We start from the raw sequence: 17,550 nt of genomic DNA, 5'->3' as shown, positions 1-17,550 counted from the left end.
ATGCCGGATACACTCTCTGTGTATGTATGTCTGTATGGATATATATATATATAGATTCCCCAGATGAAGTCCTAGTTACAGGACGAAACGCGTAGGGTGGAGGCTTTAAGACAACTCTCAGCATCCCCTATCCAATATCTACATCTATCATAGTCCCCCCATATCCGAGCGCCCCTGGACATTATCTTCAAGTTGCGGCTGTTATTCTGGTCGAGTGACGTCAGCAGTGCAGTCTCGCGACATCAGAGGAGGAACCAGGAAGCTCAGGAGGGCAGCTGCAGTCGGAGGGAATCCGCTACAGAGAATCTCGGCGTCCCACGTGGAGAGGAGGCGGATCATCACTCCAGGCAGCAGAACGGAGAGGATTTTAGATCCTATATGCTTGTTTACATCTGCTACTTTGTAAGTAGCGGTCTACTTTTGCGCATTGACCATTACAAAAACGTACTTCACCATATTTTGTCTTTTCTTCATTTTATTTCAGAGCAACCAGGAACTCTTAATATATCCCCAGTCCATTCATGCTCATTTTTCATTGTCTAGTTAGCAGTGTGCGCCAATGTAACATTTTGGCAGCAACTGTAACTATTTTACTGTTTATCTGTTTTAATTTGCGCATTTAGTATTTTTATAGTTTATGTACCGTGTTAGCCGAGCTTTAATAATCAAAAATGAATAGATGATACTGTTCTGTGGCTAACGAGACGCTGTTATTTGTGCGAGCTTTCGAGATACGCTATGGCCTTAAGAAGAAAGTATTCATATTTTTTCTCACGTAGAATCTTTCTTACTAGCGGACGCTATTTACAACCCCAAATTGTCTTCAACCATTCCCTGGAAGTATAACATTCCCATATCCCAATCTGCAGCTCACACCCACATCACAATAATTCAGGGGTGCCCAGTTCTAGTCATCAATGTCTCTCACCCCCTCTCTCTCTCTCTCTCACTACCCCCGGGCCCTACCTGTTGAATTGAGCGACTGATTGATCCACCTGTACTGAAGCAGGGATATCCTTTTGATCTGACCTGTTGGTGGCCCCTGAGAACTGGAGTTGGCTACTCCTGCAGTAGTGTATCTGCAGTGTGCAGCTTGTAATGGGTTAATGGTACTTCTAGGTGGGTGAAGAATGATACGGCACAACTTCCTCTACTCATGCCTTGGCCACATTATCAATGTCATCAATCCTGCATTAAACTAGGCACCTGCCAATTTCTTAATCACAACACTTCCACGTCCCTCATGCTTAGTAATAGTTATACTGGGCCACTGACAGGGGAGGAGCACAGGGACATCTAACATGGACTCTGCTGCTGGGTAACACCCCACACCCCGGTTAACAGGTGGGGGGTAGTGAGAGAGAGAGAAGGGGGGAGTGAGAGAGAGAGAGCACCTCAATAAAATGTGTTTGATGTTTCACAAGGACTACCCTCCTACTGTTTCTGTACGTTCTTCCTACCAACAAATTAGATTGTAAGCTCTTCGGAGCATGGACTCCTTTTCCTAAATGTTACTTTTATGTCTGAAGCACTTCTCCCCATCGTGTGTTATTTATCTTATTTGTTATTTATATGATTGTCATGTATATTACTGCTGTGAAGCGCTATGTACATTAATGGCGCTATATAAATAAAGGCATACATACATACATACCACAGGAGGGCCGCCCGTGTTTTGTTTCTTTTATTTGCAACTCATGTGTGACAGTTCCTGGCGACACTTGTATCAGGTGACGTGTCAGAAATGTATTTGCAAACCTTTCAAACCAAACTGGGTCCCATGACAATCATTAGCAGGGAGGGCTAACAAGATGTTTTGACTGAACCTAAACATAATTTAACTTTTTTCTCTCCAATCCGTCACTCACAAATTTAGACCTCAACTATTTTTGGGAATAATTCCAGGAAATCTTGCTCTTTGTAATAAAAAAAAAATTCAGAAACCCTTTAAGGCCTAACTCCTAATTAATCCCTGAACAATTTTGCTGCCAATTTTGTGCATAAAATGTCTTTGACATTGTGTCATGCTGCCAAAATGCTGCCTCCAGCTTCTACAAATGTCTCCTATTATATTTTTATTTTCAGATTTCCAAGGATTGCTTTCTTAAAACCCTACTGATGTCGCAGACAGATTTCTGAGGGAAATTATTTCACTGCCAGGTAATGTGGGATGTTAAATAGGTATAATCTGGTGAGCGTCAAATTCAGGCTGCGGCCATGGTAAACGCTGGAGAGGGCGCCAGCGTTCACTCGGCTTCTCCCCGCCGCCTGCAGCAGGAGAGATCTGTGTCCTGCATGCCGAGGAGACGGGGAGGCGTGTCGGGGGCGTGGCCGTGACGTCACGGAGCTGGTTCTCCCTCATTGGGCGAACCGCTCACGTGACTCAGCTGCCGCTCGGCCGCCATGCATGAAAACAGATTTTTCTGGCACGCACTATAGACAGCCTCATAGAGGAACCATCCCCATTCCCGCAGCCTAAGATCACAATCTCCGTGCCCGCAGCCTAAGACTCCAAGTATAAGACGGCAGGCATGCAATTGGGGGGGAGGGGATATATGCCCCTTCCTCAATTGCTTTTAATGAGTCTCCAGCTCTACTACTTACACCCCCCTTGACGCTGTAGCATCCTTCTTCCTTCTCTATTCTATTTCAATAATCTCTCATATTAGGGTGGGTGCTCTCTTCAGGCCTAACCCCAGGGCTGGCATGATGGTGGTGCCAGCGGTGTCACTGCATCGAGCCCCGCCCTGCGCTCTTCCCCACAACCATTAAACTGATTGCCGGGGGAGAGCGCTGAGCCTCTGTAACTCGATTACCTTCTCCTCTGCAATGTCTTCCTGCAGTGTCCATCATGGTGCTGCAATGTCAAATGGTGTCGCATTGCCATGACAACAGGACGTCGCATGATGTCTCGTTGTCATGGCAACACAACGCCATTTGATGTCACAGCACCGTTATGAGGGACACTGCAGGAAGACATAGTGAAGGAGAAGGTAAGAGACGCCGCACCAGTTCCCTGCGCCGAGCCCCACAATATTACCAGCCGGCCCTGCCTAACTCAAACATTCAACCAGGCTGAAAGTCTATTCCCATCCCCATTGTTGCTCCCTTGTCACATTGTTCCTCCTAGGTCACAGAATTCTTCCCAAGTTGCATAATGTTACCCAAATTGGACTATTTCTCTAGGTCGCTCTATTACTCTACGTACCGTACGATACACACACCCACTATTTTTTCCAGTAATCTTAATAATTCTGCCATATCCACTTGGTTCTCTCTTTTTCATCATAAACCCCTGTGTATGCCAAGCAACACTTGTTGAACACTGCCACCTAACAGGTTCCTCTATGGAAATGTGACTGTGACAAGCCAGTAGGAAGGCTGGTGAAGGAGGAGGGACTAAGAGGGAGAGCGAGGTTTAAGAGAGGGGGCAGCCATGACAGGGAGACATATCTGCGCTGAGCTGAGAGAGTGAGGCTTGTTTGAAAGCCTCCTGTGATCCGGGACCTGCATGCATCCCACGTGGAAACAAGGAGGTTCAGCAGAGAACCGGAGCTCCAAAAGAGAGACAGGGAATACCCCCAATGGGTCATTGGTATAGTGTTACCAAAAGAGACACCTTTGTGAAGTACAGGTCTGCAACACACACTGAAAATACACATGCTCCAATGATGTACTGGTACTCTAAATATGGGTCTGACTACCCAAGATTGGGAGACTGACTATAACATTATAACATAACTCAATATAACATAACTATAAGACTGACTATAACACACACATGCGCAGCGTTTATGTGAATTGTGATGATAATGTGTATTGTGACTCGTATGCAGTGATCCTATTTCTAAGGATCACGAGGTTACTGTTATCCGTCTACTATATATACCATATACATAAATCTTTTATATACATCCAAGTGGTGGGTTCCCGTACTGGCTCCATGCACGTGGAGTAGCTAACATAGGTATACAGACTAAGGTCCCCACTTCAGCATCAGGCATATAGTCTGAGCTACAGTAATATTTCAGGGGTTTCATAAGTATGTACTAAAGTCTGGGCCTTTATACATGGCTAGATAGGACTCACACATGTTTCTTACATTCAGTAACGAATCATGTCAAATAGAGATATGGGAACTTACCCAAAATTGATTTTGCCTATCTTGTTTCGCTCAAACTTTCAAAAAAAAGTTCAAAAATTCTAAAATGTTTGCTAGAACTTTTTGTAACCTAACAAATTTGGTTGAAATCGACAAAGTTGACATTATTCTTCAAACTTTGGAGAGAGAGAAACCACTGAGAACATGAAAAGATATCTGTAAACACACCTGAGATATTTAGTAAATATACTACAGTAATTTGAATATGCAAAGTATATTCAAATGATTTAATTTGGCATATTTTTCAGGTATCTAAGGTGTGCTCTCTCTCTCTCTTTCTCTCTCCCCCCCCCTCTCTCTCTCTCTCTCTCTCTTCCCCCACTCCCTCTCTCTCTCTTCCCCACTCCCTCTCTCTCACTTCCCCACTCACACTCTCTCTCTTCCCCCACTCCCTCTCTCTCTCTCTCTTCCCCCACTCCCTCGCTCTCTCTCTTCCCCAATCCCTCTCTCTTCCCCCACTCCCTCTCTCTCTCTCTCTCTCTTCTCCCACTCCCTCTCTCTTTCCCACTCCCTCTCTTTCACTTCCCTACTCACACTCTCTCTCTTCCTCCACTCCCTCTCTCTCTCTCTTCCCCCACTCCCTCTCTCTCTCTCTTCCCCCACTCCCTCTCTCTCTCTCTCTCTTTCCCACTCCCTCTCTCTCACTTCCCCACTCACTCTCTCTCTTCCCCCACTCCCTCTCTCTCTCTCTCTTCCCCCACTCCCTCTTTCTCTTTCTTCCCCACTCCCTCTCTCTCACTTCCCCACTCACACTCTCTCTTCCCCCACTCCCTCTCTTTCACTTCCCCACTCACACTCTCTCTCTTCCCCCACTCCCTCTCTCTCTCTCTCTCTTCCCCCACTCCCTCTCTCTCTCTCTCTCTCTTCCCCCACTCCCTCTCTCTCTCTCTCTTCCCCCACTCCCTCTCTCTGCCCCTCTCACCCATTCCAGCAAAACCCATATTTCAGGCTATGGAGATACTTTGCAAACGTTTTTTAAAAGGTCGATTTTTGGAAGCTCGACAAAAAGAGACAATTTGCCAGCTTCATGAAATTAGGCAAAACGTTCACGCCTCTCTATTGTCAAACCACCTTCACCATTAAATCTACATTGATTTCTCACAACTGTTATTACCTGGGCTCCTGTTTGACTAACCTTAGCCTGTATGCTTTCCATATCCACACCCCACAGAGGAACAGAATTGCTGTTCAATAACTAGTCTTTGAATAAAAAAACCTTGGGCATAAACCGTGTCCTGCATTTTGGGCAAGTTATTTTATCTCTGTGTGTGCCTCAGGTACAAAAATAAATTGTGATCTCTAAAAGAACAGGGATATATTCTCTCTGTATTGCTAGGAAATGTACAATGCTGTTAATGGTTGTTATAAATGTGTGAAACATTTGCACATTGATAGCAGATTTGAGATATTCAGTACATGGATGGTGAAAATTTTCAGCTTCACAAAAAATGGCAAATGCAGATATGTCACTCACGGGACAATTTATATATATCATGGACTATTCAGGTATTTGCAAACTGTGATAGGAATTGGTGAATTTGCATAAAACATACAAATATTGGCCTTATAAGGGAACATTCAAGAGAATATCCAAAGGAGCATGGATATCATTACTTAAGGGAAAAAAATTAGATTATAACATTCTTTACAAAATGTTGTTTAAGGTCAGCTATCAGGGAAAGTATCCTTAAAGCTGCAGACCAAGCAATATCCTACATGTCGTTTTTATATAAATCAGTTCTGTACTATGAGAAAATACATGTAGCATAAAAAATAACAACTCTGAATTACATTTGCATGTATTATAATGTAACAAGCATTTTTTTTGTTTCTATAGCAACCATTTAGAAAATCACATCCCTTTCCTCTTCTGAAACAGGCTCAGGTAAACCCCTTTGTGAGCCCTGTCCTCTCTCTAGCAGTGCAACAATTGTATCTAGTGACTTTCTGGTCACATGATCTTCCCCACAGAACTTTGCATCTTTGGTCCCCTTCTGCTGCACTGACAGCCATTTAGTGAACCCCCGAGCCAAATCTTCGCCGATCGATCACAGGAGAATGGATCGATTGGCAACAACTAACTACTTATCACTGTGGGGATTGTATTGATGCACATATTAAAGGGGGGGGGAAATTAAATTAAAAAAACGGCAGCTTGGACTGCTGCTTTAGCTCAGGACCTTAGCTCAAGTACAAGTATGCCCTCACAAAACCTCTACCTACTTCAGTCAACTGACAATATTTCTCCCTTCAGTTACTGTTATTTAAACAGCACGTCAGGACATCGCAACCCTGCTAGAATCTCCCGTAACAATGGCTGGCCTTTGGGTGACATTTTGCTTTAATGTCTGATAAATAGAGGGTTTAATGCCAGTCCTGTTTGAAAATATCCACATTTTGCTCCTGAAATTGTATCTCTAATAGGATACGTTCACATGTACTGTAGGTTTCAATTGAGAAACATTTAACTTCATTTGTGCACCTGCCTTTTCTCATTAAATATAATAAGGTATTTTCCCTGACATTTCTGGTGGTATTTTGTAGCACTGAATACCTACAGTAAAACTTTGATGTATTATTCCTATAATGTCAAAGAGGATGTGATCTCTGACAGAAAATCCCATCCGAGCAGCAAATTCTGTTTTAATAGTGGAAGGTAAATTATGCAGAATGTATTGAACTGGAAATATTGGACATGGATAAAGGTGATAAATTAATCTATTCTTGCTTTTTTGATGCATTGGAGTTTAAATACAATTGTATGCAACTGACGACTGCTGATTTGCAATATGAACAGATTCCAGGTGTAATTTTACAAATTGCAATTATATTTTATAAATCAATATTTGATATTGCACATATTCATTTTTATTTCAATACATTATTCAAAATAAGATGGTTAGAATAGTTCAGAATGCCATTAGTCCTGTAGTTGAAAACTGCAATTATGGTTGCAAATGCCTCAACGACTTATACATGAATTGCTTGTAGGTTCTTTATTATTCCTTCTGAATGTTAATAAGCTGATCCACAACAAATTGTCTTCTACTTTTCCCCCCATCTTGTTAGCTCATATTGCAGGATACACGCCAGCTCAATCACTGAATGCTGCAATATTAGGGTAATTTAACAAAGAACGGCTAAAGAGAGATACTTATCAAGGCAGCAAGGACAGCCCAAATATAAAGAAAGTGAAATCGTTTGCATAATGTTTAAATAGTACCACTTTGATTTGATTTGTGTACCAAATGTCACTCATCTTTTAGAGCTACTCACTTATGGTTTGATGCTATCGTATTTTTATTATGAAACAAAAGACAATATGGAAAGCCAATCTTGTTTCATTAATTGGTCCAAAGTGGGGCAACACAGATGCTGTGGAGCTAGTGCCTATTTAACATTTGCATCCATTAGGAAAGGGGTGGCAAGCTCCTGTCCTCAAAAGCCTGTCCTCAGGTTTTCATGATATCCCTGCTTCAGCACAGGTGGCTCAGTCTTTCACTGAGCCACTGATTGAGCTATCCATGCTGAAACAGGGGATATCTTGAAAACCTGACCTGTTGTAGCGGACTGGAGTTGCCGACCATGCATTAGGATGACCAATCTCCTTATGTTCACAATAAGGGGTCCTTTTATCACAGTCTCACAAACTGGGGCCAAAAAACTCCACCAAATGTGTCATAATACCACAAAAATATTCTGTATTGTAATAACCTGGGACACCAAGAGTTAACAGAGATTTAAAAAAAAAAAAAAGAAGAAGACCTACTTTTATTATTTGTAAGACAAATTGGAAGGAGTTTATTGGTCCATGAGGGTGATATGCCTTGGAGGGGCTCAAGGGCTAACAACACTTTGGCCAAAGAGTTAAACTAAAAGACCATTTTATTCAAAAGACATCTATATATATATATATATATTTAGGCACTGTACCGTGTATTAGAGTCTTTGGATGTAGCACTGAGCTCTGTCTGTGTTTCATGTTCTGTCTCTGGTTTTAAATATATATTGCCATGCTCAGTAGCACTCCTCTTTGACACTTATACGCAGTGGTCGACAAATCACCAAAAAATCTACTCGCCAAACAAAAAAAATCTACTCGCCACCTAGTACCATAAGGGTGCTGCTTGGGCCAATAGGAGCTCACCACGATGTTAAATCCACTCGCCCGGGGCGTGCAAATGTATAGGTTTGTTGAACACTGCTTATGCGCATAGATATATGTTGTGGTTATTTTGGGGGTTCAATATGAGCTTATAGGGGTGCTGTATGTTTTGCAATTCTTGTTCAGCTGGTCCTTGCCGATTTGGAGGGTGGCTCCTCCTTCCCTAGTTTGAAGCTCACCCCTCCCCACTTTTAAATGGTTAAAGCTTACTCCTTTGCACCTTCCACACCCATGGGAACTTGCATCCAGTTTGATTGCGACAAATCTAATACAGAGTGCTTTTCCTGGTATTATACAGGTTAATAAGAGCTTCAATCAGACTTAGAACTATGCAACTAATTTTGACAGATTTATTATAAATCATTCTTCCTGGTAATGTACAGGTTATTAAGAATCTATTTTAGTGTTAGGACCCTTGAGACGTGGTCTGCCTTGGAGGGGCTCAAGGGCTTACAACACTTTGGCCAAAGAGTTACACTAAAAGACCATTTTATTCAAAAGACATCTATATATATATATATTTAGGCACTGTACCGTGTATTAGTGTCTTTGGGTGTAGCACTGAGCTCTGTCTGTGTTTCATGTTCTGTCTCTGGTTTTACACGACATGCCAACAGTACCAGAGCTTAACGTGGGGTTGTCATTGGTGGCCCACTAAAACGAAATGTGTATATTAGTGACAGTAAGTACCCAGACCTACCAGTGCTCCTGGGGCGTCAGCTTCAAAAGAGACCTCCCATTCTTCAAATATCCCCCAACCAGATGTTCTCTTATCCATTCCCTAAATATGAGATATCTGGCATACGGTTGCGGTTCACAAGGAGGTGAGATATGTATTTACGACCAGGGAACTCAGCTGATTAAATTGGTTTATGTTTTCTCATGCAAAAGTACAAGTTGTGTGTGCCTATTTGATATCCATGCATTCATTTTAATTATACAGACGCAACAGTGGAGATGGCGTTGTTCTAAGTATTATAGGAATTAAGATATGGGACATTTTATATGTCCAGGCAGATTTTTAAAGGTTTTTTTTTCCTTAAGTCATAAAAATGTTACTGGCTGCAGATGGATGAGAGGTGGGTTAGGAATATGCCCAGAAGGTGGGCTTATCCTAGTTAATGCAGAACGTTAATATATAAGTCAGCAATTGAGACATGAAAGGAGAAATTCAACATAGAGGGGTGTGTTTGTCTGTTGCACACGTGAATTTCCATATTTTCAACTTCAAGCCCACTCTGAATTAATCTGATGATGTTATGCGGTAATGTAATTAGATAAATCTATTTTTACTCCTTTTTATTTGATTACCCTGTCTGCATTTATTATATACAAATTACTCCAGCACTCAAAATGGAGAGAATACAAGAATACTGGAATAAAGCAAAAAGTGTATTGATAGTTAAATGAAAAATTATATACAGTCATATGTAAGACATTTCATCTGAATATGACGTGAGATAGAATCGTAACTGCTGATATTCTGAGTATTCAAAAGTTATCACAATACTCAGAGTCAGACTTGTGTATCTCACACTAGCAAAAAGGAATACAGATATATGTACAGAGAACTAACAAAATATATACAAGGCAAGGGCGCCGAGTGAGAAATATATACAGTGAGTGTAAATATAAATATATATCTGCAGAAGAATGATCAGAACAGAGCACACAGCATAACTAGCACAGCGACAAGTACTCATCTGCAATCACTCTACTACGGAATGCAAATGTAGAGCGATCTACCACACCGAGTGCTGCACATGGGGCAAACGATCAGAGCTTGCTTAGCTCTTCTTCTGGCTCATTCCCATGTATAAGGAGCACTGTGGTACTTCCCTGAAGATTAAAATTAATTAGTCAAGCAAAAAAGGAAAAGGTGACCGCAGGATACTTGGTGCGTTTCTGCCACTGTGGCGTCCTGTTGTTATGCTGTGTGCTCTGTTCGGATATTTCTGCAGCAGATAGATATTTACACTCGCTGTATATAATTCTCACTCGGCGCCCTTGCATTGTATATATTTTGTTAGTTCTCTGTATATATATCTCTATGCCTTTTTGCTAGTGTGAGATACACAAGTTTGATTTGGAGACCACTGAGGTTTTCAGCGTTTTCTGATACTTTGAAATACCCAGAATATCAGCAGTTACGATCCTATCTCATGTCGTATTCAGATTAAATGTTTTGCATACGACTGTATATCATTTTTCCTTTACAGTAACTATCAATACACTTTTTGATTTTTTTGCAGAATTCTTGTATTCTCTCCATTTTGAGTGCTGGTGTAATTTGTATGTAACTATTTTGTATTTGGAACTCTTAGGGTTGTCCTTTTCTCCGTGCACCAGTGAAACACACAATTTCTCATTTAGAAGTGCTGTATGACTTGTGGATATATACATTGTCTGCAATTATTGTACTGTATGTTCTTCTATTCATCTTCTTTCTGTAACCTAGACACTGTACTTTTTTGTATATTAAATCTAAAGTTTAATAAGTAATGATTTAGGCTTTGATTGAACTTTGAACGTTTTGAAGAGTGATTATATTTTTGGACACATTTCACTACATGTGTGCTAATTACATATTTTGTTTAGTAAACAGGGACCAAGGACCCTAGCGATTATATTTTTCTGTAACTTTAGTGGTGGAAGCAATTAAAGATATATATTATGATGGATTAATGGAAGATATTACGCATTTGAGGGACCCGGTGGGGAGATAATTGTGTGATCTGGATAGCTGTGTGTATTAACCCTTGTCACATATACAAGTCAGGTGCTCACAGGTGTGCCGTTCAGGACAACATGTATTATGAAAAAACATTAAAATTAAAGTAGTTGGAATGTTCTTCTTTAATAAATTGGATGCGGTACCTTTGCACTGTGAGTGAAGGGACACATTATGAATGTTATATATTTAACAGGCTATGTTGGATCAACAATTAATGTTTTGTGAGAATATATGTGTGTGCACATATCCTGCCATAAATCTATACTTCTTCTAGAACTGTAAACTAGTTAATAAACTATAAATATATGCGGTTGGTATTTGCTAAACATATTTAATAGCCACTGATGATCTAATGCCTTCAAAAGAACGATAACTATGCAAAGAACAACATATTCGGTAGTAAATATAAATCGTAGAATCATGCTTTTCAGTTCAGTACATTTCATCCACCACTCATCTGTTGCTCTGCCTATTGGGATTCTTTCATGATTATAAAATGTTAAACCAGCAACTACATTAATGAACCAAAACTGCAGTTGCAGAATTGGAGTAGCGTTAGAAGGTCATATATTTTTTTATACACGACAGGCTCCAAACCACAATATATGATCACAGAGACTTGATTGGTGTACCCTTTCATAAGTGAATTAATGTACTGTGATGTTAGTGTCTGCACAGACAAATGTACAGCTGACCTACTGATAATAGTAATTTGACAGTGTGATCGCAAAAGATGTAGAACGGGTGATGGAGGTGTGCACTGTCACCTCTCTCTTCCTTACAAACTGAAGTGATAGATTAAGGATTATTACTGACACTGTCTTTATGATTAAGAAGAAAAAAAAGTTCTCCATGTGCCAAATCACTTCAGATTCTTCAGGTGGATAAGTTCAAGTCTGTTTAATTTGCCCTGTATGTCCTTTTCAGAATTCATTTGCGCCGGACACAAAACAAGCATTGAATAGTTGTTGAAGCCAACTGAAAATGACAAAGAGTAAGAGTGATGTTACAAAGTTTCTTGCACTCCTTTGATGAGCCTAAAAACAGAGCCCACTGCTATGGACAGAAAAAGAGAATAATAGTTTCTTAAAGGAGCAGGCCGTGCCATTTTCTACATGTGTTTAAGTAAATAAGTTTTGTAGTATTAGATAATACTACTACTTTTTTTTTTCATTCCACTCTTAATGCCATTTTTTATTGTTTGTTATATACTGAGCATCCTTTGATTTCTTTAAGCAGGTTTTAACACACTTCCCAAGCAGTGCAAGATCTTTGCAACACTTTCCCTGTTTGTGATAATTTGTTGCCAATATTCCTAGCTGTTTGAGCTGCAAACTTTAACAATAGATAAGAATACCTTGTAGCTGCTGAGTTACACTGTCTGAAGCATTGAGTGAAACTGAAAGGCAGCCATTTAGCAAACCCTGGGAAGCAGGATCTTTGCTGATCAATCACGGGAGGGAAATAATCGATTGGCAGCTTTGGAATTAGTTTTAAGATAATCAAAGGCTGCGCATAAAAAAACAAAAACAATTTTTTTTGTAACTGCCCCTTGTATTGTCTCTTTTAAAGGGACCAAAGCATCAGAACTAGCAGCATGACAAGGACTGACAAGGTCTAGCAGTGAAAAGTAGCATTTTAAGGGATCCAAATAAGATCTATTAAAGCTGAGCAAAGATCCCAAATCAGAACGGGTTCAAATTATTAAAAGAGAGGATCTACGACAGTGTTTCCCAACTCCAGTCCTCAGGGAACCCCAACAGGTCAGGTCTTAAGGATATCCCTGCTCCAGCACAGGTGGGTCAATCAGCAGCTCAGTAATTTTGACTGAGCCACCTGTGCTGGAGCAGGGATATCCTCAAGACGTGACCTGTTGGGGTTCCCTGAGGACTGGAGTTGGGAAACACTGAATCTACGAGCAGATAAATTCCCCAGCCTTCTCTGATTGCTACATATTAACCATTTGTGCAAGATCAGCACGGCTGTGGGTCCAAATGACCTGTTGACAGACCAAAAAGGATTATGTTTAAGGGGAAATAATGCATTGGTCAGAGGTGACTGGAGAAGTGGAAGGCATAGGGTTAAATTAGGAGAAGGCTGTTGGAGAAGTGGGCAGCACCTGGGGGAAACGAGATAGGAGGAGGTTGAATATAGACGTGTTTCCGAATCTGAGCAGGTGGTAACACAGCACAGGACACTCTCATATACTAATACTGAGTTGTATTTTATATTGATCCATGTTAAGGGTGACCCTTAATGGAATAGGGTCTGACGTACAGCACAAGCCTGAGGTTTATTATAGCACATTACATAAATTGGGGTGTGGCAGGTAATAGTCCTGGTGCTTGATGTTTTAGGGATTTGCCAAACATTCATGGGATTGTAGTTGTCAATGGTCCTCTTACGTTTCTCTACACTGGACCATAATCATGGCCCAAAAGATAAAGAGGAAGCAGGGTGTAGACCTAAGAAGCAACCTGATTGCAAATAAAATAACTCTAGCCATAGGCTCTAAAGAATCTAATTGGCCTTAATGCTTCAGAGTAGCGATGGACAAACTTGTCAACATCCATCCGCGGAGAGTCTTACTTCACTATTGTTCCAAAAAACATACATCTACATCTACATCTACATATATGGTAACATATATCCGTAAACCTCACTTCAAACAACATGTGGAGAGAGACGCTGTGCTCAAAAAGAAGCACACCTGGGAGATTTGCTAACGGGATATGCAAAGTACATTTAATTGACTCATATCTCACGCTTATATTAAAGTAATCTCAGCATTGGGAATGTATTGATCCCTTAACAAGAGGCTGCTTCAATATTACATCCTCTATATATACAGCATTCAAAGACATTACTTACAGTATTACAGAGTAGACTAGGGGTAATTTTGATTTGATTTAAACCTCATTTGTTGATAAAGGTCAACACCATTTTTAATTGTGGGATGTTAAAACTTCTTTTATTATTAAAGTTAAGCTTTATGATACTTTAGGGATATGAAGTGCAAAATGTAGAAGGTACTTTTCTTTATCTATTACCTATTGTATATTGAAATAACTCCCACACACCGCACCTCATAAAAGATTTCCACAAGGTCTACCCTGAGAAGTCCAATCCTAAGGCTCTCTGTGAGGAAGGGGATATTGTGAGGTACAACAGGATCAGAACCGACAGCCATTACAATTCGGAGCAGGAGATCTAGCAGCTGCTGGATTGCTCCACTGTTAAAGCATACCTTTGAGCTCTACTCATACCAGCTCTACTCATACCTAATTATACTTCTGGTGGACACTCGCATTGGCTTCCTTCCTATAATTTGAATATCCTATCAGCATACAGATGTGGCACGACTAACTGTTCTTGGGGCCACGACTAACCACGGGAAACCCACGGCTGAAAAAACAGTACATTTTGCAGTACGGGAGGATAAACGCTGAAGGAGGACCATACTTCTGAATGGGAACCCCACAGCATTTAGCCATCACTTGATGGGCCATCACTTGGGGAGAGAAAACGATACTAATCTTGTGGAGGAGCTGCACAGCTGTTTCCATCCCCATCTGCAGGTCTTCCTGCAGCGATGAAGGTAAGAGATGTAGGGTTTGACAGCCCCCGTATGATGTAGATGCCCACATATGGGTCTCTACATCATGAGGGGAAGGCTATTTGACCATATTCAGTCATCTACCTCATGAAGGAGTTCGAACAGGACATGTAACACTGTACAGCCCCTTGATGATGTAGATGACCAAATGGGGTCATATAGCTTCCCCCATCATGATGTAGAGACCCAAATTCGGGGATCTACCTGATCATGGGGGTTTCCAAGCCCTGGAACTTATCATCGGCGCTGCGGGAAGACGCTACAGATGGAGAGATGGCTGTGCAGCTTATCTAAAAGGTTAGTATCGGTTTCCTCTCCCTGCAGATGTCCCAAAAGGACTAATGCTGCAGGGTCCCACTCAGACGGATGGACCCACAAAGCGTTAATCCTCCCGGGTCAGTTACTGTTCTTGGGCAGCGGCTGCCGGAACGCGCTGAAGCAGTCAGCTTTGCTACATCTGTATCTCCAAAATTATGCTACGACAGTGGAACTATATGGGAGCTGGCTCAGCTTGCTGGGGAAACTGCTGCCCTGCATAGCAGAGGTTGTGGGTTCTGTTCCTGTTGGACCTGACTGTAAACTCTTCCTCACAAAATAGCTTAAGACCTGACCTGTCAGGACAGATCTTGTTGAAGTCATTTTAGGAGGTGTGGGGTATGGGTCATTTAAATATACTTTGCATATACTAATCGCATAGTTCCATTTTGAGCGGAGGCGTCTCTGCATATGGGGTTTGAGGGGATATATATATATATATATATAGTGCTTGGGAATATACTAAAATAGCAACATCTCCCTCTCCCTGAGACTGCTCCGCAAAAATCTGCAAATGAAAGAATTCGCAAATCCAGAGCAAATATGAATTTGTATGAAAAATTCACCCATCTCTACTGAGTAGATAAAACGTGTCACATTTCTCTTTATTAAATTTATCACGATTTTTACCTTGCTCTTTTTGCCGTCTCCTAACACTGTTTCTCTCATTACTGTGTAACAGATTGCATGAAAACAAATCTGTCTTCAAAGTCTCTTTCTTTCTCATGCATCTTAATTTTATTCAGTTAGCCCCAAACCAAACGATCGCACCACAATCGGCCGAAATTATTATTATCGGACCCTAATTCCGTATTATTACTTATTGTATATGCTGTCCTCTTCAAGGCTCGAAGCTCACTCTTTCACACAAAGAAACACATCATTCTCTTAAATACACATTTTCTTCTACTTACAATACAGTCACTTTCATCCAGTAGGATAATACTTTACGGCTTCTGATGCTTAAAATAAGAGTGTAAAGGTCTAAACACCCAATTGAGGAACTTAATATAGAGCTGTTCTGATAAAACAGGTACATTATAGTCGTAAGTCTTGAGCTGTGTTGAGAATGTAAAGCTCACAGTCCATAAAGACTCAGAGGATACCACCATTATCATGACAATTATACGTCAAGATCCGTTTTCTTTACAGAGGCACGGTCTAAAATTGTTATTCACACCTCACCAATTATTAATGTCACACCAAAGGTGATTCAATTTCTTTCCTTTGCTGTGAGGTTCATAGTCCGAACATTCAACACTCGCGCGTAACACAAGAAAACATGATGAGATCAAATCCAGGGGCAATACAATCAAGAGAAATGTAAAGTTTTGTACAAAGAATAGTATTCAACAACTAAGCATCTTCATTTACATGATGCAATGCTTTTTAAACAGAAGTGTATTGGCAATATATTATAGGAAACTGTATTTATGAGTGGGAGCAAGGCATGCTGTTCTTTGCTTATTCTCGGTATGCTACCAGCTGACTTTAAAATGCATTACACTAAAGTCTCAGTACTATATAACTCATCTGCTATTGTAGTTCTCATTTTCATCATATGGTTTTGGAATTGCCATGGCCCCGTCCTAAATATAAAATAATGTTCTTGGTCTCTTATTGCAATATAACAATTTCATGATCATGAATTTAACATTGATGGTAGTCGAAAGGGAAAATAAAGTCTTAATTGTGTTATAAACAACATCCTTGCAAATACTGTTCACATGTCTGCTTTTTAATTAATTGGTTTCTGCAGAAAATGTCATAGAATTCACTCAGTGGATAACATATGGGAAACACCATTATTTTTACATTTGCACACAGTTTTAGCACTTAACTGGCTATCTTAATTTAAGGTAATGTTACATTATCAATAGGACTCATTCATTCTATTATTGCTGTAGTTTATAAAGACCTTTCTAAGCCTCGTTGTAATTAAATTACAATTTCCAATTATTTCAGTCTGCTAACTTATTTGAAATTATCAGCATGGAGGTAAAGTCATTTCTCTCTTAAAACTTACATTATTTTCCTGCGGTGCTTTATTTTTGCATTATTCTTATATTACATGCTGTGCTTGGGTTTCAGTATTTATGCACTTTACTTAACCTAGTAATACTTATTTTACAGTCCCATTTTCTTTACATATATAGCTCAAAGTAACAAAAGGCCTGACATAATAGATCAAATACGTCTAAGTCAGTCATGTATGTAATACAAAAATATTTTTAAACATTTTACTTCTCTTAACAATAAACCGCCAGGATAATGTCACAGTTACAGCACTGAAGTGCGGATTCACAGAGCTCCGTTAGTGACTTAATGAGACGTTCACTGCAGCTATTGTCTCGTTAATTGCTAAAGGGGATCGTCAATGCTGAGTATGCGTTAAGTGCAGTTTTCAGCCGTAACGAGCCCTTGTGTTGCTATAACAGACATTAGTGCTAACCGCAGAGCGCCATTATAGGTCACGCAGGGATTTAGCGTTACGTTATTTAAGTCCGGCGCTAAACTTGCCGTTACTCACATCCAACCTCTTCACATAGCTTCACGTT

This window comes from Ascaphus truei, chromosome 17, assembly GCF_040206685.1.
Source record: "Ascaphus truei isolate aAscTru1 chromosome 17, aAscTru1.hap1, whole genome shotgun sequence".
Classification (NCBI taxonomy): domain Eukaryota; kingdom Metazoa; phylum Chordata; class Amphibia; order Anura; family Ascaphidae; genus Ascaphus; species Ascaphus truei.
The sequence above is the reverse complement of the archived record's forward strand: the minus strand, read 5'-3'. Positions refer to the sequence as shown.